Source organism: Heliangelus exortis, chromosome 28 (genome assembly GCF_036169615.1).
Source record: "Heliangelus exortis chromosome 28, bHelExo1.hap1, whole genome shotgun sequence".
In the NCBI taxonomy this organism is placed as follows: Eukaryota; Metazoa; Chordata; class Aves; order Apodiformes; family Trochilidae; genus Heliangelus; species Heliangelus exortis.
Window position 1 is genome coordinate 4,085,179 of NC_092449.1, and position 25,436 is coordinate 4,110,614.

A 25,436-nucleotide genomic window follows, 5' to 3' on the forward strand; every position below is an offset into this window, starting at 1 on the left:
TGGGGATGCTGCAGGAGGCTTGGGGCGAGCTCCTTCCCAGGGGTGGATGTGGGGCTGGTGCAAAGGAAAGGTTGGATGCTTTTCCTGATGGAGTGGAAGGAAATGCTGCCATGAATAGGATGAGGGTGCTGATGACACTGGCTCTGATCTCATTCATCCTCAGGAGGTGTAAACACTCAATTTCACTCTTGGCTGATGGCCAAAAGAAGCCCAGAGTTGTAGGGGAAGGAAAATGGGGTGGTTTGGGTTTTTTTTATCATTATTTGTAACTAGAATAGAAAGAGAAAGAAAAACCAAATTCCTGATTAATAAAAAAAAAATTAAAAATGAACATTCACCTAGAGAAGACCTTGCTCAAGGTCCCTGACACAGGGATGGGATTCCCAGGGACAGGAAGGGCACCAGGGCAGGGAGCTGGAGCAGAGCCCATCCCCACCTTTCTCCTACTCTTCAGCCAGGGAGATTTTTGTCTCAGTGTCTCACACACCAGCTCCTGGCTTGCTTCTGACTGAGCCAGGACAGGAAAAAACAAAAAAGCAGCCTTGGGAGCAGGCTGAAGGCACAAGTTCCTCCTCCTGAACATCAGCAGTCAGGCAGCACATCCACGCCTCAAGCACTCCCTATATGGCAAAATTTGGAAAAGAACACGACCTGGTCCAGCAGTAAAATCCCCAATTATTGCCCAGAGCCCCTGTGCTTCCCAGACACAGCTCAGAGCTGCCAATTTGATGTGTCTGACAGCAGCAAAGAGTCCTCAGAACACTCAGCTTCCCAAACCAGGGGCTGATTCCATCTGCAGCCCCGGGCAGAGACTGCAGGAGAGCCCAAGGAGAGGGAGAAGAAAGCAGAGAGGACTCATCCAAGCCCTGGGGGAACCATGACACATCTCCTGCTGCCACCCACACTGGAGGCAAAGAAAATCAAACAAAACCCTTACTGAAAAACACCAGCAGATCCTCCAGTGACCTGAGCACAGCCTGCAGAGCAGCCCGGGTGTCACCTCCTGGAGGCCACAGCATCTCCTGTTGGATTTCCCAAGCTTTGGCCTCTTTCCCTCTGGACCAGGCTGGGCTCAGCTCAATTTGTCCTCCAGATAACTCCAGCTCCATCCTTTGAGGATAAAAACACTGCTCACAGCCCAGGAATCATCTTCCATAGCCCAGAATCCCATCTTCCCAAAGGTCAGAGGAGGAGGAGGAGGAGGCTGCACCCCAGGGCTGAAGGCTGTGGAGTGCCTGGAGCTACCCAGGGAGGTCACAAACCCCAATGTAGGGTCTGGTGGAAGCTGGCTGCTAATGATCTGCCTTAAAATGCACTTTTGTTAAAAATAAAGGGTTTATTTTGAGGCAGCACATTGCATCATCTGGAGTGTGCAGAGAGGCAGATGGCAGGAGGAAGGCAGAGCATTTGCTGCCTCTGATTAATAAAGTTTTGTTTGAGGCAGGAGAGACTGAGAGGCAGAAGATGAGCACTCCATGAATTAACACTTTCAAGGAGCTGACAAGGACCAAGAGCAGGCACAGCAGAACCAGGACCCCACTGCAAGTCTTAGGAGTGTTTTGGGCTTGCTGGTGTTAACCAGCTGCTGACACTCAGGATGGGACAGGAGGTCCCCCAGTCACCCACTGCATCACCACCAGCCCCAGCTGCTCCTCTGAGTCAGAGCATTAGGGAAACATCCTGAAAAGATCCTTTAAACCAAGGCTGCCCATGTCTCACATCAAAGATTTTGGTCCTCAGAGCAGCAGCACTGAGCAGCAGCACCACCACCACCTCCCTCCCACCAGCATCACGTGAAATGCTGGCTGCCAAACCCCAATTCTTGGCACTTTGGTGGCAGCAGTGAGAGGACAAAATGCTGGAACCCACCAGTGACATTCAGTTTGGGATGAGGAGTGGGGAACCTGCAGCAGTTCCGTGGCTGAGCCACTCCTGGAGCCAACAAACCCCAGGCAGCCAGAAGCTCAGGAGATGCTCTGGGAGGCACCAGCACCTCCCAGTTAAAAGCAATCAACAGCTCCAGCTCCAGCTGAGCCTCTCGGCTCCTCTCTGGCCCGCAGAGCTCCAGACCCAGTGTCTCATTACAAAAACCTCCCTGAGCCCCAGCAGCTCAGTGTGGGGCAGGGCTGGGAAGCCAGGAGGGTCCTGCAGAGCCATCCCCCCACCCTGGGGGAGCCCTTAGCACCACGGAGGCAAGAAAAGGCCAGGAGATGTGTGTGTCCCCCCCTCTTCAAAGGCTGAGAGCAGCCCCCCCTGCATGGGCAGCAAGAACTGGAGCTCCTTGAGACATCTGGGGAGACCTGGAGGAGCAGAGGGGTTGTGGTTGTTCCTTTAATCCCTGGCTGCACTCCCCTGGAGCAGCTCTCGCCTCCCGAGGGTTGCAGTAGCTGCCCAAAGCTATTTGCAAGTTTATAACAAACAAGTCCTCCTTCTCAGGCCTCTGAGAGCAAGATAAAGAGCCTGGCAATTAACAGCTCCTGCAGCAAAACGAGATAAAACTCATTTCCTCCCCAAGTCCTGCAGAACACTCCTCAGGTCCTGGCAGAGCAGCTCTTCCTTCGGGGAGGAATTTGGGACCCAATTTGCTGCCCTGCTTGCCCTGCCATCCCCTCCTGCACATCCCTGGGGTGGGGTAAAGCCCCTGGAGATGCTGCTGGTTGCTCTTCTCCTCCAGAAATGTTTGGCTGTAGAAAGGAAACTGAAATAAAACCTCGGGTGCAGCCCTGCCTGGGAAAGGTTCCCCATCTCATCCTGGGATGGCTGCAGGATACTCAGGGATCCCCCTGTCCATTCCCACCCCCTCCTCACAGGAGCTGGGGGACATCTCTCTCCCAGACCTCCCAGTTCCACCAGAGCATCCCAGTTCCCAACAGCTGGGCCATGAACCCCTGAGCCCCCCTGAGACTGAAGTTCTGGGGGGGTTAAAGAGCAGAGGAAACCTCCAGTCATTTAACCTAACCCTAACATGCTCCAGGAGTGGCCTGCTGGGTTTACAATTAAAATACCAGAGAAAAAAAAAAAAAACAAAAAACCAACCCCAAACCAGTGTCCACAGAAAGGGGAAAGAGCTTTGTGATTGTTCCATGTGCCTTGAACCCCTCTTGGCCTTGAATCCCTCAGCCAGACACTGCATCCACCAGGTTAATGAGCTGGAGAGCTGATCAAAGGACAGATGTTTATCCCCCTCTTTAATTTCTGTTCAAGTCACAAATGCTCACAAATATTTATCTCCAGAAGTCACAGGACTAATCCCATCCCCTTCCCAGCTTTTAAGTTTAGTGATCAAAGTTGTGCACTTTCTTGAAGACTGTATTTCAATTCCAGTTAGTGGTCTCTTCTGAAGAATACCAAAAAAAAAAAAAAAAAAAAAAAAAAAAGAAAAAGAAAGAAAGCAAGCATTTTTCATAGGGGAAATTAAGAGAAAATGGGCATGTTCTAGTGAAAATGAAAAGAAACATCAAAGTGAAACCAGGCAGTGTAATTTCACACCATCTATTCCTAAAAAGGATGACTGGAGGCAATCTCCTTTCAACAAAGGCCAGAATTAGGACTTCACTTTCCCAAGCAAAGACATTTCCCCACAGCTGCCTCCCCACCCACCCACCAGATCCCCCCAGCTCCAAAGTCCCCCTGGAAAGTCCTCAGCCTGTGCCCCCCCTCCTCTCCAACAACCACCGAGAGAGCAGGGAGCGCATCCCACCCGGAGCGGGGAGGCTGGGACGAGCCAGGCTGGGAAGGTGGCCCTGGGAAAGGGGTTTGTTTTCCTTTCCCTTGCCCAGCCAGCCCTGGCTGCCCACAGCTGGGGACACCCCGACCTCTGGCTCCCCTCTCCCAGCTCGTTTCCAAAGCTGCATTTTTCCCCCTGAGCTGGGGGAATTCTGGACGGGACGAGCGCGTTGCTGGAATTTCACCTGAGATTGAGGGGGGGAAAAAAAAAAAAAAAAAAAATTCCAAATGCAGCGTAGGGCCTGGTAAACATTTGCCTAAGTATAACTAGCCAAGGGGAAGAGTGTGACTGAGCTCCTGTCACGGGCAACACTCTTCCCCACCTCTTTTTTTTTGCCAGGGGACAGGCGGTCCCCCCGCAGGACAGGACACCCCGCTCCTGGAGCCTGTTCCCGGGCACTGCTGTGTCCTGGAAAGTGTTCCAAGGCACTGCTGTGTCCTGGAAAGTATTCCAAGGCACTGCTGTGTCCTGGAAGGTGTTCCAAGGAAGTTCTGTGTCCTGGAAGGTGTTCCAAGGCAGTGCTGTGTGCCAGGGTGCCTGCAACACCCAAGCACCCCCGGGGCTGTGGGATGATCGGGGAACGGGAGAGCGGCGCTGCTGCTCCTTAAGGGAACAGGGAATCTGCTGGATCCCTCTGGCAGCCCCCACTCCTTTTCCCTCCTCTGCTTCCCAAGAAGTCAGGATTGAGGTTTTTTCAGCAGCCAAAGGCCCGGGTGAGGGCAGCAAGCAGGGGGTGAGCAGAGGTGCCCTCCGAGGTGGCCGCTGTCCCCTTGGTGCAGGCTGAGCCCGGGGACTTGTTTGTCTCCACTTCTCCATTTGTCATCCTCACTCAAAGAGCACCGTGAGTCAGCCTGAGCACCACAGATGCTGCTGAGAAAAGCACACTCCATTTGGGAATATTAGCACAACCCTGCACAACAAAGACAGCTAAAAAAATAAAGCCCCCTCCACTGCCTCCCAACCGACCGCGCCAGTAAGTGCCTGGTAAACGTCACTGGCTTTGCACGGGGATAAACATCAAGCTTGGGGTGGGCCAGGTTAACTCCTCAGCTCCTGCAAGATGGGAAGATCCCACCTTCCCCTGGCCAGCAGCCAAAGGGCATCCCCAGCATGGAACAGCCAGAGCCTGGCCCAGGGCTGCTCGCTGGAGTTTTGTCCCAAAAACGGACAAAAAAAACCCCAACGAGGAGATATACAACTTGTCTTTTGCACAGCAATCTTGCCCAGCCTGGGTTTTTTTCTAAGTTATCATTTTTCCAGAGCAGCAGAAGTGAAGCAATGAATCCCCACATGGGTGTTAATGTGAGAGAAAGCTCAACCCCAAAACCCAGCAGAGCTTTGGGAGCAGCATCTGATGAGCTGAAGTTAAAGTGGCAGGGGCTGGAGGTGCTCTCACCACTGCTTTGGAATCAGCTTGCCACAACAGAATGAAACCAGATAAAAGGCAACACTTCCCTGGATGCAAATAACCCCCCTGGATCAAACTGGGAATGATTAAGAAGCTGTCAGCTTGGGGGCTGAGCAGCCTTGGTGAGCCTTGGCTTGGTGAATCTCAGCACAGCTCTCAGGCACATCTGGAGAACCAGCCTATTATTGCACAGAGAAAAAAAAAAAAAAGAAAAAAAAAAAAAGAGAAAAAAAAAAAAAAAAACAACCACAAGACAAGCCAGAAAAAAAAAAAAAAATCACCACAGAGTGACCCAGTTTGCAGTGTACAACTTGTCTGTTTTCCAGAGAGCACAGAGCCAGCTGCAGAGCAGACTGTCCTGACCAGAAGCCTCCTCCCTCCATCAGCTGGGTGCAAGGAGCTGCTCCTCCTGCAGCAGCCACTGCTGCTGCTGCCAAATTCCTCTTCCCCACACTCACAAACTGGTTCTGCAGAACCCTGCAATGAGAACAGCACCGGGGCTGCAGAACCCTGCAATTAGAACAGCACCACAGGTGAGGGATCCACAGCTCCTCTGCTCACACCACTTGCTTTTGGTTTGGGTTTTGGGTTTTTTTTTTCCACTTTTTTCCTTTTTTTTTTTTTTCATTTTTTCACCATTTTTTTTTCCATTTTTTCCCCAAATTCAGATGAAACTGCAGGTGATGCATTTTGAAGCCATGCACCTAAACAAAGGGATGAAGGAATTTCCAACAAAAACCAAATCAGCATGGAGATCCCCTGTGCAAAGCTGCTCCTCCTGGATGGCAGCCAGCAGGGAAGGAAGGAACGAAGGACAGGGTTGCAAGGAACCAGGCAGTCCAGCTGGGCCACAGCTACTGATTTGATGATTTCTAAAGCTCCAGGACTTAAAATGATTTGAGGCTCCTTCCTTGATCACCACTATCTCATCTGGACAGCACTCACTGCACCCCCACAGCTGGGATAGCAACCTGGCCTGGAGGTCTGAGAGTGCCAAAAAATGGCCAAAACAACAGAGGAATTGCTGAAGGGCTCAGGAGGCAACAGTGCCACTGAAAATCAGGGAATTGCTGACCCTTCCTCACCCACCTGCACTCCCCTCCCCTTCTGCTCTGCTCCAGCATCGCAGCAAAAAAAGGGGAAAAGATGGATTCGAAAGGAAAACTTTTCTAACTACCAAAAATTGGCCAGAAAATGGAGTTTGGCCACACTCTCTCTCTCTCTCCATTGGTATTTAAACAAAATATTTCACCAGGGGATGTCAGGGGGGTGCTGGCACCCAGCAGCAGGACCTGTGCTGTGCCCTGGTGCCCTTTACTCAGCCAAGGACCTTGGGTGCTGTGCAGCCTCCACAGAAACCTCCACAACAAGCACTGTCCTGGTAAAAGGTATTAAAAGCTTCTCTTTTAGACAAAACAGGGAGAAAAGTTATGACTTGAAAGCTTCGGGTACACTGGAAAGGGGATGCTGGGTGAAACTGGTCTGTAAGTGATCCAAAAGATCCCAAAGAGGATGAAAACATTTTCCTTCACAGAGTTACCCCAGAGAGGCTCTCGTGCTTCAGAAGCACCAGATGTTTGATGAGAAGCTGAATGGGATCCATGGCTTTGGGGCCAGCAGCATCCCCTGACCCTGCAGAGGTGTCAGGAGGCCTCCAGGTTGGGACAGGATGGTGGGGACAGGAGCTGAGGGAGGTTGTGGTGTGTGCAAGGAAATCAAAGCACAGCTCGGTACACTGAGAACCTCTTTGTCATTTTTCCAGCCCTCTTACAGCCCCAGTGACATAAAACATGCCCAGGAACCTGAGCAGAACCAACTCCCCAGCAGCACAGAGGAGCCTTCCCCCTGCTGCAGCTCAGTCTTGCAGGGACAACTTCCAGAATCTGTTGGGCTGGGAGGAGAACTTGTGGCTCCCCTCTGGCTATTTCCACCCTCTGTTGATGAATGCAAACAGCTCTTAATTAAAAGCACCGGAGTTAAGCCTTTCTCACCTTTTAAAAGAGGCCAGACCAGGAATGCAGCAGGCCAGGGGCAGGCAGCAGGTTGTGCAGCATGGTACCACCAACAGGAACCTCACTCTTCCCTTTATTTTCCTTTCCAAGTAATTCATACCGATGGTAAATGGATCAGCTGCTCTTTGGCAGCTGGACCCTTGGCTCAGGATTAAGTTGGACACATGGGAGCCTTTTGGTTACCTTCCCCTTCAGAGCCCACCTTGCATCACTTTGAGTCCCAAGAACCCCAGTTTTGCTGAAGTCTGGGGATCCCAGCACCCCCTGCCACCTCTTAAGGAATGCAATAAAATTAAAAAAAAAGGGAAAAAACAGACAAACAACCCCACAGCAAACCTGCAGTTAGAAAAAAAAGCCTTTAAATCAGACACTTGCAAAAGCAGAGATCCCCACAGTGGTAAACTCAGAGCTTTCTCTTAGGAACACATGAAACCCAACAGCTTCTTCTGCAAAGAGCAAGGGCCTCAGTCCTGCTGCTCTTACAGCAATGCACAAGTGCTTTTTCTGTGTTCTGGCACCATAATAAAGTCTCCTTAAAACACCAGATCCTTCTGGAGGATGGGAAACTGGAGTGCCCCATCTCATTCCCAGCCTCAGGAACAAGGTGGAAAACTCATTACGAGGAACAACAGCCGAGGTGTTGCTTGCCACCTCCTCTCCCCACCTCTTAAACTACTTCCCAACTGCTTCAGCCCTCTGGGAAGGTAAACAGCCAGTGGGGCTGATCCCTGGGGTCCTGCCTGGAGCTCCAGGATGGGATCTGAGGTGGTGGGGACGTGGTCCCAGGGAGGTGCCGAGCGTGGGACCGTGTCCCGGGTCAGCAGAGCCCAAGTCGTGTGATGGGACCCAGCCTGCAAAGCCCAAATGCAACTTCCAGATGGAGCAGCATGTGGACTATAAACAAGGGCAAAGGAGTTTGCACGGGCTCTCTAAATCATTCCTGGTCCTTGTGAAATGACCTCCAGGCACAGTGACAATTTTCAGAGAGCACGGGAGCTGGGTCAGCCTGGTTTCTGGAAAGCTCCTTGGAGAGCTCCATGTACATAGGAATAGAGTTTTATCAGCTTGAGGAAAGGACAAAGCTGCCTAAGATGCAACTAAATTCCTAAGCATTCCACTTGAAGCCATCCACATAAAGAGCCTGAACATGAAAACCCTGCAGAGCTGAAGGATCAGTCGGGTGCATGGAGCCTGCACTCCCATTCCCCTCTCTGAGCCCCAGCAGGATGGAGCCCTCAGCCCGTGCTGAGCACCCCACACAGCCTCTGCCTTTGGGAGCTGGGAGCTCCACGTCAGGGCAGGGAGAGCACCTCAGAAGCACAGCTAAAAGCTCTTTCTCAGGCCCTTCCTGGAACCCCATCAAACGACTGCCTCTGGATTCAGCCGATGCTGCGAAGTCGAGCGGAGCCAAACCCCCCCCCAACCCCCCAACCCCTGGCACTGAACCCTGCTCCACCAGTGGCTGCAGGGCTGGGGAGGTTTGATGATTTTTAGGTTTCCCCCCCCTCCCTTTCCTGCTTGGAAGCCCATAAATAGCATTTCTGTTTGCCACGAATCCCTTGGTGCTCGCCCGGCCCGGAGCGGGCGCTGCTGGGAACACCCTGGTGTCACCTTCCCTGCCAGGACACCAAAAAGCCACCAGTGCAGGACACAGCAGTGGTGGCACTGGGAGGACACCACCAAAGGGAAGCTGGGGAGCAGAGGAAAGGGCTGCAGAAAGCAGGAGGAAGACGGCAAGGCCTGGGTGCAGATAACCCTGCCACAAACAGAGCTTTTGGGATGCAGGAGGAGCATCAAGAAACTCAGCAAGGTTTCTGGGAAGCCTCCAAACCAGGGTAGGAGTCTCACTTGGGGCTTCTGCCAGAGGAGATGGCACTCTGCAGGCAGAAATGCAGATATTCAGCCCTGAAATCCTCCAGCAGGCACAGAAATAGCTGCAGACATTAAGGGTTATATTGGGGGTGTAGCCCAACCATACCCTTTGTATCCCACTGCCCATTCTGACTGCCAGAACAAAGCCACCCACACCTCTTAATTAATCCCAGCCTGATATTAAGGAGCAGGGTGTGAAGGAGCCAAATTATGACAATCTGTGAGTACCTGACCCTGGAGCAAGCTCTGACAGCAGCACCAAGAAAGGGTGAGGAGCAGCAGGGACAGCACCAGCTGCACATCCCCTACAAACCTCATTCATTCTGCTCTTTCTGAGAGGGATGAAACCCAGAGCAGGTGGGTAGCACAAGAGGGGACCCAAACAGGAGAAATATAGCAGATAAATTGCAAGCTTCTGAGTTCTGAGCTCTGGGAAAGGATGCTGGCATGGCCTCCAGGTGGAAGCTGCTGGAAGCAGCAAGGTACCAACCAAGGGACCTTCTGGACCTTCTGGACCCAAGCTCCATCTCTCCCAAGCCACCTGGGATCCCTTCAACTGAACTTGTTGGGCCTGTGAAGCCTCCTTCAAGTCATTCTTCCCCAGGAATGCTTTTCCCAGCTGTGCTGCTCAAATGGCAAGCAGCTTGTGACCTGCTCTGCTGGAGGCAGCTGTGAAATCCAGCACCCAGCTGTGGGAAAGGAGAAGTCAGCTCCCCAGGGCTTGTGAAAACAAAGAGGTGAAAACAATGAATAGCAACAGCCAGAGCAGCCAGACAGAGGAAGCATCAGCAGATCTGAGAGCAACAGGAAGAGAAGAGATCCCAGCACCAAAATCAATACCCTGGGCACAGCCTCAGGGCTCCTCCACTCCCAGCTTTTTGGGCACCTCGATAGAAAAAGGACATTGAGGTGTTGGAGCAACTCCAAAGGAGGGCAACAAAGCTACTGAAGGGTTTGGGAAACATCTCTCTCTAGTGAGGAGTGAGTGAGGGTGTTTAGTCTGGGGAGACCTTCTGACTCTTCCCAAATCCCTGCCAGGAGGTTGCAGTGAGTGGGGTTGAGCTTTTCTCACTGGTGACAGATGGCAGGACAAGGGGAAATGGCTTCAGGTTGTATCAGGGGAGATTGAGGTTGGATATCAGGAGAAATTTCTTCACAGGAAGGGTTGTTAAGCACTGGCAGAGGCTCCCCAGGGAGGTGGTTGAGTCTCCATCCCTGAATGTGTTTAAGAAGTGCCTGGATGTGGGGCCTGGGGACAGGGTTTGGTGGTGGGACACCAGGAATAGGGTAATAGGGTCAGGACGAGGCTGGACTTGATGATCTTGAAGGTTTTTTCCAGCCTGAGCAGATCTATGATCCCAACTGCACCTCTGTGAGATCCACTTCAAGTGTTTCACATCACTTGGAGGAGCTTTTTGGTGCTCAAGAGCCCTGCATTTGTTGAAGCCAAGGGCTGGGTGATGAGGGTGCCTTGTCCTTGTCACTGTCCTGGGCAGTGAACCTCCCCTCTCCTTTGTCCATGATTCAGCCAAGGCAGAAAATCCCCTTGGGCTGCCACATCAGCCTTGGAAAAGGCAGAGGAGTGGGTGCTCCCAGGGGGCTGCAACCAAGCCCCTCAAAAGGCTGAGTGCATCACTTAAAAAAAAAAAAAAACAAAAAAACAACAAGAAGCAAACCAAACAACCCAAAAATGGCCCTGAAGAGGCACAGAGAGGGGAAAGCAGGAGCTGGGGACACAAAGAGAGGCTCATGTCTGCAAAGTGAGATGGCTGGAGGGCAGCCAGGAGCTGGGAATGAATTCCAAGGAGAGCTTCAGTGCTGATAAGTCTGCTGCAGAAGAATGTTTTGGGGGTGACTGGTGATTGGGAGAGAAGATAGTGAGGAGTTGTTTGGTGCTGGCCTACAAAAGCAAATTGTTCTGCTGGGCAGAAAGATCCAGGCCAGCAGCCCCTTGGCCTGAATTTTTGTGGCAAGGACATTGCATCTCAGAGCCTCTTCTCCTCTGCACACGCAGGAAAAGTCACAACCCAGCTGCAGTTTGTGGAAACTGGAGGGAAGGGACGTGCACGTTGCCAAATGGCTGATAGAAACTTAACACTGGAGCTGGTGAGGTGCAGGAGAGGGAGAAAACTGGAAAAAAACACAAGTTGCAAACCTGACAGGGTCTTCAGGGAACTCTTGGAGACTGAAACCTGAAGGAGGCCACTGGAGAGCAAGAATCAGGACACTGTCCAGGGTCTTGGTTTTGCTATTCAAATGGGATTATCTCAATTATACCAAAAAAAATCATCTACAAACACTGCCACCACCTCAGCATTTCCCTTATCTGCACACTGCTGATTGGGTCTGACTGAAAAAAACAGAAGAGTTTTGCAGATGCTGCAGAAAGTGAGTTCTTAGAGAAGCCTTTGGAGGACACAGGAGGGCAGAGAGGTGGTTTCTAAATTCACGTGTGAGGAAAGGCAAAGGGAAGGGACATCAAAGAATGGTCAGTGCTGACAAATTACAGACTGTGAGGAGAGATGTGGTAACTCAGGCAGGGACATGGGAGGGACCTGCTGAGGAATCAGGTGGCATTAAGTGGTGCTGGATGAGCATCTAAGCAAACACACTCCGAGTACCTCCCTGAGCTCCAATTAGCAGTGGAGAACTGAAAGTCCTGTCCTGCTTCGAGTGCAATTCAGCTCTGAGCAGAGGCTGGGGCACTTGGGAAGTGGGGGGTTTTGTTGCAAACACGAAGCAATAGAGACAGGGCACAAATTCACCTGTCAGCTTGACTGGAAGAACAGAAGGCAGGAGGGCAGCCTGCTTCTCTCCAGCCTTGTGCCAAGATTAGAGTGTTCCCCAGCACACACAGTTTGCTTTAATGAGCAGTTTAGTCATGGCTCATTCTGCAGAAGCACACACCAGGCTTCAAAAAGAAGTGGGTGCCCTGGGTAAGTGACTCTCACCTCCATCTCAGAGCTCCAAAGGGGGAAGGAGAAGCTGGAGGTGAAACCACAAGACCTGGAGGCTGCAGCCCGGGTTCCTGCCACAGCTTTCCTGCACAACCTTGGGAAAATAACTGACCTTCTTGTCCTTCCAGGCTGCTGGAAACTTTAACAAAGCACTGAAGACACAGACAGAAAGCAGCATTTGTCACAGAGGAGCCAGGATTCTTGGCGATGCTGATAAAGCTGGAAATGTGCTTGCACAACCACCACAAGAGAAATCCTTTGCACGAGGCAAGAAGTTAACTATTACTCCTCCACGGGTCACCTGTTGCAAGACCTCACATGACACTGCCAAAAGAACCCAGAGAATTTCAAACCATTAAAAAAAAAAAAAAAAAAGCAGCAAAAACCCAACAACACCCCAAATGTTTTGTAAGACATTTATCCTGAGCAGAGAGCTAAGGAACAAAAAAAAAAAAAAAAACACCTGCTGGAGACAAGCTGAAGGGTGGAATTAGAGCTTATCTCAGCTGCCCCTATAGTGTGTTTGCAGACTGAGTAACCATTTTTTGCTGAACACAAAGTTTTCCTCCAGAAGATGAGCAACTCTCCCTCTCCAGCTGCTCCAACCAGCAGCCCTGACGTCAAAGTCCCCAACCCTGCGTCAGAGCCACCTCCCCTCCAGGACAGGGGCAGCTCTGACACTTGAACCCTGGAGGGTATAAGCCAAAAAATGGGGAGTTTCGACCTCCTGAGCTCAGTTTTTAGGAGGAAGTTCTTGGGGACAGCCCTAAAGTACTTGCTGTTATTCCTTGTGTGCCAAAACGTGACAAACTTTGGTCGTTCTTCACCACATCTCCCCAAAAGTGGTGTCCCCAGCAAATATTTTGTGCTGATTGGTTCAAGGGCAATAGTTCAGAAGAAAGGAAAAGATTTCTTACAGAGAGCTGGAAAAAGAGCTGCTGTCCCACAGAAAACTGGAATTTTCATCTGGTTTTAGCCACATTCCTTGACGAGCAAAAGGAAAATCAGGAGCAGAACCAGTCTGCAAAGCAAAACCTTGGAAAAGGTTTCACGTGCCTCATGGTTGCTTTTTTTCCCCTCCCCTGGAACCAAAGAGAAGGGGCAGCAAGTGCTCAGCAGGCTCAGGAATCATTTCCTTTTTTATCAGGCTGGAAAATCTGGGATTCAGCCCGGCAGCACCTGCCCTGCTCCTCAGCTCCAGTTTCACACTCAGGAACACACACACAGAAAACAAAAAAAAACCCAACAAAACTCCATAGATTGTGGTTTTAGGGCTTTGCATGGATCCGGGTGGGACTTTGGCAGGAGCAGGGCCCTTGCTGCAAGAGGGAAAGGAAAAGGAAGGAGATTCCTGGCAGCTCCTGCTGGCAGAGCTCTGCAGCCCCAGCAGGGCTTTATAAGGAAATTTCTTGGAGGAAACTGCCTGTCCTCAGCTTACTGAGGGGTTTTTTTGGACTCTGCTGCAGATGCTATAGGAAAAGTTCTTCTTTTCTGCTGCAGAAAGCCCAAACCCAACTGGAAACCTGACGTGGAAGTGAAACCTCCTTCCAGCTGGGAGCTGCTGGAGTCAAACCCAGGAGAAGCAAAGACAAATCCCAGGAGATTGGGGTTGAAGAAGCTCCCAGTACAAATGTTGTAACACACCAGGCTTTGTCCAGCCTTTGGCTATTACCAGGCAGAGAGCTGCTGGGAGGCTTCCACCTGCTGAGAATTCCTGATATTTCATCATCAGACTCCAGTAATTCCCAACCCTCAGCTTCCAAGGAAACTTCAAGTTCTTTGGTTGCTCTGGGAGTGCCTGTTCCTTCCAGTGTTCACTGCCCCTCTCCTCATGGTCACACGAGAAGTCCAGATGAATAAAAACCTATTTGTGCCAACTTTTTATAAAGAAGAAGAATTCCAGTGGTGCTGTCTGGGTGCCTCCACCTGCATCTCTGGTGCAGGTCACAGAAATCCTGGATTTGGGGTGGGTTTGCAGGAGACTTTGGTGCTGTAGGCAGGGAACCTCTGAGCTGGCCCCTGCTTAACCCACTTGGTTTGGCTTGGCCAAACCTTTTTCTAAACTTCAATTCTTTGAAGTTTAGAAAAGTGCTCAGGCAGCTCTACTGAGGTGCAAAGACACTCACTGGGATTTCTTTTTTCTTATTTTATTTTCTGGCAAGATAGAGAGGCCTGGTTGTGGCAGAACTGTTCAGTCCTGTGTGAACTTGTAGACAAGCTGAGGAAAAGAGCTGTGAAATTGGAGCTGTTTGAAATGCAAATCACAGGGGGTTTAGGTGCATAATCCAAGTGTCAGTTGTTCTGTAATTGATTTCTGACTTCCCAGTGTGAAAGCCCTCAGACTCTTATCTGAATCTCCTTGGATTTGCACTTGCAGAGCAGGGCTGCAGAGGCACACTGTCAGCAAGCAGCTTGGCATGTTCTCTCTCTGGTTTTTCTAAGTCGAGATGGATGTAAAAGTGCCTGAGCAGCAGGAACTTTACAGATTTCCAGCTGGTTTCCCATCCCAGGGTTCACATCCAGCTGCTCTCTTGCTGTCTGGACTGGCTCACATTCCTCAGCCCTGGGGCCAGCATTCCTCTGCTCCTCTGCACCACCTCATTTCTTCAGTATTTGCTTAAATTTGGCCTCCCAGAACTGTCTCTGGATCACTTAAGCTACCAGACACCTTTATTAGCTGCACACACAGCCCCCACCCTCTGGCATTTTAAACCTTGTTTGTACTTATTAAAATCAAATTGATATTGGCAATTTCCAGTCGCTCCTTGCTGCAGCTCACTGGGATTAAACTGGAATCCCCAAATGCCATTTCATTGAGGAAAGGCACTTGCAGCCTGCTCATTAGGCACTCAGCTATTCTGGTTAAAAATCTGAAATCTTTTTTTTAAAGTCTGGACTGGAGAAATCTCTGTTTTGGGTTTCTCCTTCTCCGTGTCCATGGGAGCTCCCGTGTGAGCTGTTCTTTCCTTACAACTCCCCTGCCAGTCCTGCCCAGTCTCAGTTTATGGCCACAAGACACAAGGCCACAGGGAAAATGTGTGTGCAGAAGTGTCCAGGAAGAGCCCAAAGCAGTTGGGCAGCACTGGGTAATCCCTTCCACATCCACCCACACCAAACCCAACCCAAGGTGGGGTGTGCTCAGCCAGCTCCCAGGACAACGTCACCCAGCTCCGGGTTGTCCAGGGTCCTGCAAACAATGGGACCTCAGCTCTGCAGCTGGAAGGAGATCCCGATGTTTACCTGGAGTTTAAGTGTTCCAAAGGCAAGGCTGATTTCCTGAGCCTTGGCTGTTTGCCACCTCGCAGAGACACCAGGGAGCAGCAGCTGCCCCAAGCTCCGGGGACCTCTCTTTCCATCTCTACGGCTCTTCCAAAAATCCTCCAAAAATCCTCCGTTGTTCCAAGGAGGAAGGAGGGTGGGAAACCAGTCCCTGCTTCCTGCTGGCTGCGGTGGGAAAGCCCACGGGGGCTCTCACTGCTGAAGGTCAGCTGGGTGTGCAGGTGGAGGGAGTGGGAGGGCAGGAAGGACAAAAACCCTGAGCCAGTAAGGACTGAGTCAGCACCACTCACCCCTCTCATCACCTCAGATCTCGGAGCAGAAATGTTAAAAGAGACTTTCAGGAGGAAAACACCAGCTGGGGAGCATTTCTCTGATGGTGCTGGAAGCAGGTTGGAGCTCCTGCAGGTCACCAGGAGCCCGGATGGACTGGGAGGTGCTGATGAGAAGTGGTCACCAAGGCCTGGGATGAAGTGGCAGAGGAGGGGCTGCAGGACAGAATTCCCAGGCAGGAAGGGAAGGGATGGGATGGGATGGGATGAGATGGGATGGGATGGGATGGGATGGGATCCCAGCACTCCTGACGGGAAGGGAGAGGCCCAGCCAGCAGTGCCAGAGCATCACAGGACAAAGTCCTGCTCCTGGTTGTCAACAGCAGCTGGAACACTGGGGCTCTGCAGGCACCACTGCTCACAGCAGGTTATTGTTTCCCTTGACAGACAGCTAAAAACATTCTTGAAATGATTAACTCTGCCCCAAAGCCGAGAAATACTCAGGAAAAAAAACAGCAGTAAGGTCACAATTTAAAAAATACACAGAGTTTCTTTCTCTTTGCCCTTTCTTAGACAGGTAGGGAGCAGAAGCAGCATCCAAGCTGGCAGCTGGGGTGTAAACCCAAAGGGCCACCCTGAAGCAAACCAACAACCCCCGGGCTGTACTTGTTTTTCCATTATCTAATGTTAGGCCATGTAGGTATTTATGAACCATTCTGCAGTGCATTCAAGCTGATTCCCAGAAAATCACGTGCCTGGGCAGTGAGTTCAAGATTAGGAAGCTTTCCAATGTTTTCCTGAGCAGAGATGTGATCACCAGGCAGCACTAACAGCAAGCTGAAAGTCTGCCAGACACTGACCCAACCAGCAGCTTATTAAACCTCCAGTCATCCCTTCCCAGCTCTTTGTGTCAAACTCTGTGCTCTGAGGCTTGGGGAGTCTCAAGCAGCTTCAGGCTGGGGGCAGCAGGACAGATCCTGCTTACAGAACCACATCAGAGAGCATTTGGAACCAAAAATCCTGAGTCCTTAGAAATTAAGTGTTCATATAACAAGGGCATGACAAGAGCCTCTCTGGTCTACAGCTGCAAGAATAAGTCATGTAGTCATCAGGCCTGAAAGGGTCATTTCATTTCTCTGTATAAATAAATATAAAAAAAAAAAAAAAAAAAGCCAAACAAAACCCAAAGAGTGAAAATGCCACAGACATTTCCAACCACTTGGGATGATCAGTCATGATGAATTCCCACCTCCTTCAGCCCAGGACACGACAGACATGACTCACACCAGCCACCCAACACCTCTGTCCACATCTGAAAGGGAAAGACCTTGGGATGCTGCACCCTCCTCTTCCCCAGCCTGGAAACTCCCAGTGCTCAGAAACCCCAAAAAGTGCCCGTGAGGTCTGTGCAGTGATGTTCTACTGAACAGAACCCTCTGGACAGCCCTGCAGGGACAGGATCCCCTGAAATTCCCTGTCTGACCATCAGGTCTGACTCTTCCCCACACTTCTGGAGAGGTGGAGAGGGCAGGGACCAAGCTGCACCCATCAGAAATCTCCAAGGGAAAAAAAAAAAAGTCATGCCCAGAGGGCAAAGCAGCTGCCCAGAAGTCTGGCTGCAGATTTCTCTGTGAAACAGCACCTTATTTAGGCAATTTGAAAAATGTGAAGAGAGGGACAGGATGGCTGGGAAGCTGCACTAATGGGCGTCTCCATCTGCCTTACCTAACAGGAGAAGAATCCTGTCTGTCAGTAAGTCTAGACTGTGGTGTTCAGTCCAGGGGACCCAGGAATCTCCTGGCCAGAAATAACACCCCAGAGCAGGGCAGGGTGCTGCCAGCTGCTGCCACCCACTGCCGGCACGGGAAGCAGCAGGAATGGGCTTTTTGTAAGGATTTCTGGCTCGCAGAGCTCAGAGGAGCCAGGAAAACCATTCCTCCTGCTCCCAAAACCTGGGGTGCCTCTGCCAAACCTGCAAGGAGCAGCATCCCCCGGGCTCTGCACTGCTACCCAGAGCTGCAGGGGTGACAGCAGGGTGACAGCAGGGTGACAGCAGGGTGACAGCAGGGTGACAGCAGGGTGACAGCCCAGCTGATGACCGTGCATGTGGGTTATTTAATAGGGAAAGGCCACAGCCCTTACAAGCAGCAGCTCTCCCACTTCCAGCAATCCAGAAAAGCAGCTTAAGAGAGACCTCTGCGGTTCAGAGCTGCTCACTGCAGCTCCAGACAAGGACTTTTTCCCACTGGATTGGGATTGGGAGACAAGATCCCACCCACAAAGACCCCACTGCACCACCAAAATCCTTTGTTGTGACCCAGGGCCAATGCCAACTCCCCCGAGTCAGTGACACAGTGACTGTCACCTCTCCTGTCCCCAGGCAGACCTCCCCCCCCTTCCTCCCCAAAACCCCAGAACCCCCTCCTCAAAATGAGGAGGTTGGGAAGAGGCTCCTGGCCCTTCTGCCACTTCAATCCCAATGCTCTTTATCTCTGCTTTGAAATGCAGCACCCTTGATCTAAAGATAAATCCATCTGGAGGGCAACAGCAGAATGTGAGCCACGGGGCTGTCAGCTCCCCAAGCTCCAGTTCCTTCACCTTGCTGGCATTTCCCACGTGGGGCAGGAAATCTAGGGTTTCACAAAAGGATTGCTGCTGCACAAAGGGACTTCTGAGGCTCCAGGGAAAGCACTCGTGCCAAGGGTTCCACTCTGAAGATGGAGGTGACCAAGGAAAGGGGGCACCACCACCCCTCCCCTCCCACAGCCTCTTCCCTGCTGGGAAATTCCCAGCTATGGAGTGTTCCAGGCAGCAACAGAGAAGATTCCTTCAAAGCCAACTGACAAGATTTCCAAGAATTTCATTTAAGCAGCTGCACTCAGAGCCAGCATCTGGTGACCAAGCAGGACAATGATGGGCAGATGGGACGTGGCCAGCCCCAACTTGCACGTGTCACCCGTGGTGCCACAGCCCCACCACCTGCACACCAGATGAGATTTGAGAGCCCGGGAGGGAAAAACAAGGCTGGGTGAAAAACTGCATGGACTGCTTTAGAAAAGGAAGCAGCAGACAGGTGCTGGTGGAACTGGTGCAACTGGGAAGCCAGAACAGCCCCAATGCCACCCTGGTTGCCTTCAAGCACACTCAGGGTTATGTGGCCACCCCCTTTCTGCAGTGAGACTCACAAGAAGCTTCATTCCAATTTAATTCCAATTTAAATGGAATTGCATTTGGGGCCAGATAGGGAAAATATCATCAAAAAGGAGAAACTGGCCAAAAACTTTCAGAGCACTGCTACTGATTCACTCCGAGATCACACAAAGCTCCAGGGTGCTTTAAAAGAGCACAACTGATATTTATCTCATTTCTTCTAGAGAAAAGTCATGAGGTTTTAATCACCAAGCTGCTTCATTAACTGGAGATTACTAATTACAGGATTTGTTAGTCAGCACTCCCAGAGAATGTTTTAGTGTTGATTGTTTGCATAGGGAACATTGGAAGTGATGATTTAATAATTTTAATGGAATACAAGGTGGTTTTCAAGAGCTGCCCTCAGCAGAGCAGACAAAAATCATTATGGTCTGGCTTTGTCACAGACTTCCAGAAAACAACAGCTTCAGTGAAGCCAAAGAGGAGACAGAATGGCCCAAGACAAGCCAGGCACACACCTTAAACCACGTGTTGGGTCTCCTGCTCTCCCCAGGACCTTTGCAGTACCTAATATCCCAGCACAGAATAAAAAAAACCTCTTGTACAGCATGAAAAAGCCATCATCTGCTCCTGGTTCTCATGTACACACATCCCAGCAAAGGGCAGATAAAAAAGGAAACTGAACTTCAGCATCCAGCTCCAGGAGCTGGAGCCTGCTGCTTCCCTCGGCTCCCGACAAGAACAAAGGCTCCCACACAGCCCTCTGACTAAGAGGGACACGTCTTCCCTGAAACCCAGACATCTTCTTCCCTAATTAAGGAGGTGGATTTCTGTTGCATAAGGAGCAGAACCTCTCCACGTGGGCAGGGAGCAGCCACCAGCAGCACCCCAGTGGAATGGGGAGAGCGGATGGGAGCAGCCGTGGCACTTGGGTGACTGCCACCCAAGGCCTTTCCCCCCCACCCCACGAGGCAAAACTCAGCCCAAAGTGGCATCTAAAGGCAAACAATGCAATGCCAGGTTTCACAGTTGTGTTTCAAAGCTTTTCTTGCTCACCTTCTTACTGCAGTGGAGCAGTTTTGGCTACCGGCTGGCGCTGCTGGGGATCCCGGTGGTGATTCCTTCTGGAAAGGAAAAGGGGAACTCAGGAGATCAATCACTTAGACACTAACCAGATGGTGTGTTATTAACGAGGCTATTACTTGGAATAATACATTTTATTCCACTCTCTGCTGCTTTATCCCAGCAACATTTATTCCAACGAGTGGCACAGAGCAGGCGCTGCCCCCGCCCCCGTTCTCTGCTTTCCCCCGGATCCCCTCTCCAGACCAAAGGACTCAATGTCCCAGGTACCTTTTGAAATTAACACTGATCTGTTTTGCAAGCAGCTCTTTTATTTGCCTGCACACAGCAGCCCCGGAGTGACTATTTTCACTTGTTTTTATACATAACACTCACGACCTGGAGGTCACACTTTGTATTTCAGACACTGAGTGGGAACGGGTGGCATCTGAAACTGGAGCCAGCCAGTAGCTGAACCAGGAGCTGGGAGTTCACTCCAGTTCTTCTGCTCCAGATCTCACTTTAGTCTAACTCCAGGACTGCCTGGGAATCCCCCGAGGTGGGAGAGGTGTTTGCACCTCTGTGTTTTGGGGTGGAACGCAGGGGTTTAGCAAGGCAAGCCAGCACAGCTGGCTGAGCAGAGGCAAGCTTAGTTCTCAAAAAACCCAAACCCAAACAGCCCAGGAAGGAGCTGCCCTTCAGAAAGCCTTAAAGCACCCTGAGAGAAACCAAATCCTGTTTGGGTTTCGGGGGGGCTGGGCTCTGCAGGATCTCCTCCTCCTTCCTGCTTACCCGTAAGGGGTTGCTCAACCCTGCTCCGGGCAGCCCCACTTCACCACACTCCAGTCAGAGCAATGGATTAATTCCAAGAATCCATCTGAGCTGAAATCCAACCCTGCTTGTTTTCTCCACTTGCTGCCTGAACGCAAACATTTTGTTTTTTTTAATTTTTTTTTTCTCTCTAAAGGAGTAAAACCCACGTCATTTCGTCTCCACTGGGTTTTAGGCCATGGCTTGCCTTGTCCTTTTCACCTCCATCTTCTCCAGATTTCGGTAAATCAAAAGGGTGAGGAATAGCCCCTCTTGCCAAAACAATCATTTTTAAATCAGTATTTATTCCTGGGTTTTGAGAACAGCACTTCCCAGGAACACCACATCCCAAAGCAGAGTGGCACATGCCAGCTACCCACATAAATAGGAAGGTGAGAGCAAAAAAAAAAAAAAAAAAAGCCTTCCTGGGAAACAGAACTTGTGGAGCCCAAGAACACGGGGTAAAAGTGCAAACACCTCAGAAACAGAGCAAACAGCCTCCCCCTGAGCCATCCCTCCTGGACCCTTTTCCCATTCCCACTGCTCCAATGAAGTTTTCCACCCCGTGGTCCCCAAGCCTGAGCCCCAGGACAGCCCCAAGGATTCAGCTGGAAGGGAGCAGGTGGAGAGGAGCTCCCAGGTAGCAGCTGCCTCGCTCACTGCCATCATTCCTGCCCAAACAGCCCTGCCCTGCCCCATCCCTGCTCACAACTCCGGGATAAACCCAAAGGGATGGGAATTTCAGGGGATTTTGTCCAGCCGGCGGCACATCCCTCCCAAAACAGAGCATGGGAGAGGAGCCAGGAGCATGCAGAGGCCTGGGGAAGCTGAAAAACACAGGCAGCAGCACCTGAAAGGTCCTGCAGGCAAGAAAGGCCACCAAGGAGATGGGAAAAGCAGTGCTCAGGAGCAGTGATTCCCAGGATCCCCCTGCTGTCTTCCCATTGCCAGGAGATGCAGCTCCTGCCTCTCCCTGCAGCACAGGAGCCTGGAAGGTCCCTCTGCTCTCCAGCCCTTTCCCAGAGGATGCTGTGCCTGCTTCCTTTCCCAATATCCTGCTAATTGCTGACAAGGATCAACTTGCCCCCCCATAAATCCCAGCCAGCTTCCAGCTGCAGTTCCCCCCCTCTGTGTTCTCCCACCTCTCTCAGCCACACGTGAGTTCAGAGCATGGAAAAAAAAAATCATCGTGGCCCCTAAATTGCAAAGAGACTGAAGCAGCCTGGCCCCCTGCAGGATGTGCAGTTGTTGAAGTGCCTCTGGTGCTCTCTGAGAAATGCTAAATGCAGAGAATCAGCCCCAGCCTGCAGGACAGAGCCCAAAGACAAAGCCCCAAAGCCCAATCTGCTCTTTGGTTCAAGGAACCTTGGGGCTGGAAGGCAGAGTGAGGCCCTGGGAGGACAAGGGCTTTTATTATTTTTTATTCCCATTTGCACTGCTTTTCCTTGAAGTTTGTCAGTGCACCTGTGATCTCCATCTCTCTCTTTTTCCTTTCTTTTGTTTTAAAAGCAACACAGAGACTTGTGGAGTGCCAGGCCCCACCTCCTCCTCTGCTCTGCTGACCCCCAACCTCTGCCCCATCAACACCAGCAGCATTTCTCCTGCTTTTGAACTGGGAAGTTCGTGCACCAGAAACAACTTTGCAGCAGTGGGAGGGAAAAAAAAAAAAAAAAAAAAAAAAAAAAGCAAAACCAAAGGCAAGGCCTTTCCAGAGGAACACAATCCCATCTTTGGCTTTCCGCAGAAACCAGCCTTTTGTTTACAGCCCTCTGGAATCTGACTCCAGGGGCTGGTCTGGTCTTGCTCAGAGAGGGAAAACAAGCCTGACCTCAGCCTGCTGGAATAAACTCTGCCTCCCCCTCCTTCCTTCCAGGCTTCTCCCAGTGCAAAGGTAAAGAACACGATCCCCAGCAGCCTGAGCCAGCACGCTCTGACCCCACACACTCCTCCTGCCTGCCCTGGAAAACACCAGCACTGGAGCCAAGGAGGTGACAAACTGGATCAGGAGACACCCCCTGGCACCTCCCAGCTGGAGAAAGGTCTGCAGCAAGTCAGCTGGACATCCAGGGACATCCAGGGACATCATCCAGGGACATCCATGGACATCCAGGGACATCCAGGGACATCCAGGGACATTCAGTACAACACTGACTACTCAAGAGTTGCCTCTGGGTCAGAGCCAGTCCCCCTCCCAGCAGACCCTCTCTCCCCTCACATCCCACTGGTAGCATTTCCTAGACCTCAGCTGGATCCAATTCCCTCCAGGAGGATGCTGCATCCCAGCCTCAACAAAGAGCCTGGAAGTTGTTGTGCAAGTCTTGGCCTGGCTCTCCCCTTCTCCCCAGGAGCAGCTTCTCCTGGTGGGAACTTGTCACACCATGGGGTTTGGGAAAAACCAAGCTGGTTGTATTTTAACCTGCTCAGGGTGAGGGCCAGAAGCCCTTGCTGAAGCCTGCTCTGTGGGCAGCCCTGTAAGGGATCCCTGGAAGCCAGGAATTCCTTCCTGAACTAACTGGAAGTGGCAACAGTTGGAAATGCAAAGCATCTCCCAGGGCTGGAGCCTGCAGCTGCCAACCTTCCCTCAAAGTCAGGGCAAGGCTTGCAGGAAGCTGGATCAGCCATTCCAGCCCACCAGAGGGGCTGTGGGATGCAGGGACTGTGGGATGCAGGGACTGTGGGATGCAGGGACTGTGGGATGCAGGGACTGTGGGATGCAGGAGTTCCAGGAGGGACTCACCAAGATCCCCTCGGATGCTCCAAGATCCGGTGGGCAGGTGGCTGATGCCAGGGGTTATTCCAGCTGTGGCTGATGCCAGGGGTTATTCCAGCTGTGACTGATAAACACAGGGCTTGGAAAGCTCAGGGAGAGCTGAGGAACACAAGAGTCAGAGCCCTGACCCCTTCGCTTGGGGTGCAACAATCCCCCTGGAGGTTTCCCAGTGGGAACTGGAGGAATCCCCATTTGCAGAGGCTCCAAAGCCCGACTCCAGCCCGCTGGCTCTGCCAGGAGTTCTCCAGGATTTCAGGCACTCCAGAAGCCCAGGATCCAGAACCCCCAGAGCCAGGCAGCACAGTGTTTGTGCAGAACAGCCTCAGCATTCCTGTTCCAGGAAGGAGCTCAGGGATGAGCAAGCAGCTGGGTGGCTCCGGAGCTCTGGGTTCGCTCTGTGACCCGGTTGAGGCAGAACAGCTCATGGGAAATGAAGCTCTGAAAAGGCTCCTTGGGAGATTCCTGAGTGATCCCTAAGCAAGGGAACTGTTACATGCTGTCCCACAGGGGTAAATTAAAGCATTACCAGCAGGTCCAGCTGACTGGCAGGTAATGAAGTGACACCCAGTGATTCATGGCAGGGCTGCGATGCCAGGAGGTGACAACCCGCACCACAAGTTCAGCTCTGATGTGTTGGAAGCTGGAGGGAAACTGCACCCCGGGAAGGTGAAGCTGGCTCAGATCACACTCAAAAATCAAATAACCCTGCTGTGATGAGCAATGCCAGGTTTAATTCTGCTCCTGAGTACTCTGGCAGCAGGGAAAAGGTGAGAGAATTACAGAATCATGGAATACACCGAGCTGGATCCATCAGGATCATGGAGCCCAGCTTGGTCCAAGACCTTGGTCCAGAGGTAGAGTTTGTCCTGGCTCTAAAAATCTAAACTTACAACCAGTAAAAGGTTATCAAGCAACTGCATCTGGACAAGCAATGCAAAATATCCCCAGGAAAGGGAGAGCTTGTAAAGTTTAACTTCTCCCCACTTGTTCCTCCAAGGGATGAGCAGCTCCTTTTTCCCCCATCCACCCAACTCCTGCCTTTTTCCAGCAGGCAGCCCAGGATTTTTGCTCAGTCCCAGCTGCCAGAGCCAGGGCACATTTGCTTTGGGAAGCACATTGGGAAGTTGCTAGGAAGTCTGCTCTGGCAGCTTGCTCTGGAACGTTTCTGAAGTCCTAAAAAGGGAAAGCTTGGAGGAGAGGCAAACACCAAGGGTCCTGCTGCACCTCCCAGGAGCTCAGTTCAAGCTGCAGAATCCATCTGATGGGACCCGTGCTGCTTCGTGGGCCTTGAACTTGGCCCTTTCAAGCCCTTCCAAAGGCAAAATCTGAGGAGCAGCTGCTCCTGGGAATCCTCTGGGATTTGGGAGCAGAGCTGCAGAGACACCAGGGTCACAAGCAGAGGGTCTGCAGCAGGGCAAAAAAATCACAAAATCATGCCTGGCTGCTCAGGCTTTGGTTTTCCTCTAAGCAAAAGAGGCAAAAAAGTTTCAAGAAGTCCTTGCAGACAGCAGCATTCCATGTGCAAGAGTTCATCCTTTAAAGAAAGGGGACCAGCTAAGGCCTCAGTAAATATTTGGGGGGTGCAGCAGCTCCCCCAAGGTTTCAGAGAGGCAGTAACACACTCAGGACAGCAGGCCATGGAAATACCAGTGCTCAGAGCAGCAGCAACACAGCTATTTTTAAATATTTTTTACTTATGGGATGCCAACTTCCTGAAGCTGCTTGGAAAATTCAATTTAAAAATGCACAAAAGACTCATGGAATGAAAATGTGCTCCAGCACCAGCCTTCTGCTAGGAGATACCCAAGATGTGTTTCTGGACTCTCCACTTTCATCCCAAAAATCACCTTTTCCTCCTCGTCGAGGACGAGTTAAGAATAGCAACAGCAACCAAAAAAATCTGTAGGTCTGCAGCAAAAAATGTTTGCTGCTAGGGAAAGCTTATTCCTAAAAAAACCTCCCAGTTTTAGCAAGTGCCTCCAGCTGTTCTAAACAGATGAAGCCAGTGACAATACACTTCTTTTCTCCAGGGATCCTTGGGTTTAAGAGAATTAACTCAGAGCCTCTGCCAGGCAAGTCAGTAACACAAGAAGTTCTTTTATGTCACTGACAGCCTCCTA

The 25,436-nt window shown here is 51.3% G+C and overlaps 1 protein-coding gene across 4 annotated transcripts in view; it reads right to left on the reverse strand.

The window, feature by feature from the left end:
• GNG7 (G protein subunit gamma 7) overlaps positions 1-25,436 on the reverse strand; it is a 64,825-nt gene that overhangs the window by 21,984 nt on the left and 17,405 nt on the right. For 2 of the 4 annotated variants that reach the window (XM_071728017.1, XM_071728019.1), the window contains exon 3: positions 19,731-19,798. The gene's annotated coding sequence lies outside the window, so the exon portion shown is untranslated. Of the gene's footprint in view, positions 1-19,730; positions 19,799-20,027; positions 20,078-25,436 lie in introns of those variants that run through there. The other 2 variants (XM_071728018.1, XM_071728020.1) reach the window with 2 other exon arrangements.